We start from the raw sequence: 4,193 nt of genomic DNA, 5'->3' as shown, positions 1-4,193 counted from the left end.
GGTGAACAAGATGGACAAGATTCAGTGGGAGCAAGGATTTCAGCGGAGAGATGATGCAACAAGAAAGGGGCAAGGAGTGAGAATCACTGGGAGCTGCTCCCGGGGAAGCCAAGGACGCAGCCGCGGGAAGGCAGTTAAATGGGGCTCAGGAGCTCAGATCTTGAGACTTGGAGGAAGCAGGGAGTCGCCCACAAGGGATGTCAGGGCGTGGCGTGACGGGACTCAAGAAACTCTGAGACCCAGATGGGGCCCTTCGGTCACACAGTGACACACGGCACATGCACACGCACGAGCACGCACATGCCCACGCGCGAGCACACAGACGCATCCCCAGGGCACACGCGCCCACTGCACACGCGGAGGCCTTGGCCTTGCGGGCGAGGGAGCCGACCGCCCCGCCGAACCGCAGCCGGAGCCCGGAGGCCCTTCCCGGCCGCACCCCTACCAGGGCTTGCGCAACAGGCGGTGGCTCCGGCGGGCGCCCGGCGCGCTCTGCCCCGGCCCGGCCGGGCCCCGCGCGCTGGCGCGAGCGGGAACCGCGCCCGGGAGGAGGGAGCGGCAAGGGGTGTGTCCCCGCGGTGTGCGGTTCCGGAAGGCCGGGGCGGGGCGAGCGCGGGGCGGGGCCGCGGCGCCTATAAAGTCGCCCGCCGCCCGGGCATAAACAAACCTCGCCGGGCTCCTAGGACGGGCTGCCGAGCGCACGGCCGTCCTCGCTGCTCTCCTCCGCGCCCGCTGGCCGCCGCGCCTCCGGCCAAGCTCCGGCTCCTTTTGCCTTTCTCTCTATACCTTAGGTAAGCCCGAACCCCTCCTCGCGCCGGGCGGGGAGGGCTCGATCTAACGGGGGTGCTGCTGCGGCTTTGTGGCCCCTAGAGCTGCAAGTGCGTGGCGACCCTGCGGCGCGGGCGCAAGGAGGGGCTTTGGGGGCGCGGCCGCCGCTGGAATGGGGGATTTTCGGTGAGCGAAGAGGAGGAAAAAAAGACAGGTCCCCGCTCACCTTTCCCCAGCTGGGAAAGTGGGATCTTGGGTTTCGGGGAGGGGTGGAGAGCCGGCCGGGGAACACCTTCGTCGCGCTTCCCAGCGCCACCCCGGGGTCTCAGCTGGCGCCGCAGGCCTGAGAGCGCACTGGAAGTGGGAGCCGGAGGAGGGCCTGGGAGAGTGCGTGTGTGTGTGCGCGCGCGCGTGTGTGTGTGTCGGGGTGGGGTGTATCCTCGGAGTGGGGTGTCTGGGTTAGGAGGGTTTGAGCGTGCGTGTGTAGAAAGGAGGTGCGTAGGGGAGAGCGGCGAGCTGAGGCTGGAGAAAGGGGCGTGGGTGTGTCTGGTTTCCAGACTGAGCCCTGAACCGATGTGCATCTGAGGGGCGGGGGCCGATTCCGCCTCGAAGCCAGGGTGGGGTGTCTGTGTATGTGTGTGTGTGTGCGCGCGCGCGTGTGTGCTGCAGGGGGAGGGTCCGAGTGTGTCACAGTGCGTGCCAAATGCGCGGGAGCCACTGTTGGCCAGCGCCGCTGGGCAGGGTGCTCCCCCTGAGGTGGCCCGGGGTTGGCGCTGTGGCGGCGCCCGAAGAGGTGGCCTGGTCCAGAGGGGTCCTGTGGGCAAGTGACGGCCCAGCGCTGGCCAGGACTGCGAGTGGCGTCATTTTCGCCTCCGCCCACCTCCCCCGCTCGTCTCCCAGCCTCCGGGACCCGCCTCTCCTGCCCTCCTGGGGGAAGAACAGTGGAATTGCTCCGCTGTTCCCGGAGATCTGAGGTCTCTGATTCTGCCTGGGGCGAGGAGGGCAGGGCAGGTGGAGAGTGGTGGGCTGGGGGGAAATGCGCTGTCACCCCCTCTGTCACTTTAGTGGCTGAAGCTGGGATTTGGTGGATCTTTTCCTTCACTGCCTCCCCCCCCCCCCCCCCCCCGCCCCAGCCACTCTCTCCCGTCTGTCGCCTCTGCGGTCAGATGTCCCTGTGGGTCAGGGGCAGCACCCCTCTGTGGCTGGGAAGGGGGAGGTGCCTGGCAGCCTCTGGGGGAGAGAAATCTGGTTGGGGAAGGTTCAGCCTCAGGCCTTCTTCACAGATGTCCTGGGCACTTCAGTTCCTTTGCTTCCTTTAATTAAAGTTACTGGGAAAAGGTTGAAGATTCAAACTGAGTGCAGCCCCTGGCCACGCAGGAGAGCTTTATTCTCTTCTAATTGTCTCTCATTCTAATGTGCATCAGCCATACTTAATGTTCTCAGCCACCTCAAATGAACCAAGTGTCAAAATACAAACTGTGCTCTTGCTATGAAAATGCAGTTTGAAGGCAAGCCCACCAGCCCCACCTCCTGCACCGAAAACTGGGAGTCTTTACTGACTTTCACAAATGTGAATTGAAATAAGCAAGGCACAGAGAGTGCAAACCCCAGCCCCTGCCTTCAAGGGACTCTCCCATTCAGGGGGAGAAATGCGGGTGAAGGGGTAAGTGCTGGTGTGGCACAGGAGTGGGGGTCCAGGGTACGGGGAGGTAGAGGTCATCCGGAAGTGATGGGTAACTTTCAGAGGGACAGTGCTCTGGTGTAAGCAGTGAAATCCGGGGTGTCCCCTGACCTGTAACCTCTTAGTTTTGTGGGACCTTGTCCCCCACAAGAGGGTGAGAAGGAAGGCTTTGTTTGCCTCACCCCGTAACCTGGTACCTGGCCCAGGGCCTGGCACTTGAGAGCGAGTTCAAATACATGCATTGGATGAATTGAATGGCTCCTTCCCTCTACTTCATTCCCCTGTAATCTCTTGGGTGGAGTCTGGAGCAGGCAGAGTTGACCTTCAGGGTGGTGGTTGTTTGATTTCGCTTTCCAGGGAGACCTTCCAGCACCTGTTGGGGTCTTCCCTCCCCAGAGGGGGATCTCCTGGAGCAATAAGCAAATCCAGGATTACTAACAGTTGGTCTGATAATTTGGGATGGAATAAAAAACTCACACGCGTTCCTGGTACAATGTCTTCCCATTTTACAGAGGGAAGCTGAGGCCCAGAGACAGGGTATGACTTGCCAAGGCTGAACCAGAGCTGGAACTTGGCCCTCCAGACCCCTCTGGTTGGGACTGAAGGTGGTGAAAGGGGTTCTTGGTCTTGATTGTTGCCCCTCTGCTATGAGAGGGGCAAACAGACATTGGGTCTTCAGTGAGTTTCTTGGTGAGGAAACTTTCCAGGCAGAATGTGGTGATTATTTATTTATTTAGTGTCAATCAGGTGTTCTTGAGACCTTAGCAGAATCAGTCTAGTGAGCAAGGGCTGCCGCCCTGCTGAGGGGGGTTGACTGGATTCTGGCTGCCCCCTCCAGGTTGGACCTTAGATCTGAACAGAGCTGGGGGCTCCCCACCAGACTCACCGAAATGTCCTGGCCTGAGCTTGTCTTGGTATGGATGGGGAAGAAAGATCGCATTGTGTTTTCTTGGTGGCCTGAAGCTGCACTTCTTCCTTGGGACCCAACTCCAGAGAATCCCATCCAAGGCCTGACTCAAAGTCCCTGTGCCTCAGAGAGGAAGCCAGGATGATGAGTCAGCATCTAAGACTGTCTGGGAGGAGGCCTGACTCAGGCTGGGAGGGGGCAGGGAGGGGCAGGACACTCTCCCTCCTAGTCAGCTGCTGCATCCCCTCTCCCCCTGTCATCCTGGCCAGAGCTCTGCCTGATCCTTATTGGCTCCATTGAGTAGATGGGAAAAATGAGCCTGAGGGAATTTAAGAGACTTTCTCGTGTCCACATGGCTAAAGGTGGGAGAGCCAGACTTTGAACCCAGAGAGGCAGACACCCAAGCCTTTGTTCCTTCTCATGATGGCATGTTGGGGTGACCGGAAAAAGCTAGAATGAAAAGTCCAGAGATGTGATCAGGAGCTCTGTGCCTCTACTTCCTCTCTGGTAAAATGGGAATAACAGACACTGTCTCATGGGAACATGTAAATATTAACTGAATTAGTAATGGAAAGAGCAGAGAATAGAGCCTGGCACGTGGGAACACCATGTAGGTGTTTGCTGTCAACGAGTCCCACAAATTCCGTTTCTTAAGGCATTTCCTTGGCAGTCAGTGTCCAGGACTTTTTTTTTTTATTTTTAAAGATTTTTATTTATTTATTTATTTATTTATTTTTTAAATTTTTTTATTCTTATGTTAATCCCCATACATTACATCATTAGTTTTAGATGAAGTGTTCCATGATTCATTGTCTGTGCATAACACCCAGTGCTCCA

At 58.2% G+C, this 4,193-nt stretch overlaps 1 protein-coding gene across 1 annotated transcript in view; it reads left to right on the top strand.

Annotated features, from left to right (window-relative positions):
* Positions 1 to 675: 675 nt before the first annotated feature.
* NDRG1 (N-myc downstream regulated 1) overlaps positions 676 to 4,193 on the top strand; it is a 55,222-nt gene continuing 51,704 nt past the window's right edge. Inside the window, exon 1 of the mRNA XM_021688816.2 lies at positions 676 to 791. The gene's annotated coding sequence lies outside the window, so the exon portion shown is untranslated. The remainder of the gene's footprint in view (positions 792 to 4,193) is intronic.

Source organism: Neomonachus schauinslandi, chromosome 4 (genome assembly GCF_002201575.2).
Source record: "Neomonachus schauinslandi chromosome 4, ASM220157v2, whole genome shotgun sequence".
Classification (NCBI taxonomy): Eukaryota; Metazoa; Chordata; class Mammalia; order Carnivora; family Phocidae; genus Neomonachus; species Neomonachus schauinslandi.
Note: the sequence above shows the minus strand (reverse complement) of the source record. Positions and strands in the feature narration are given on the sequence as shown.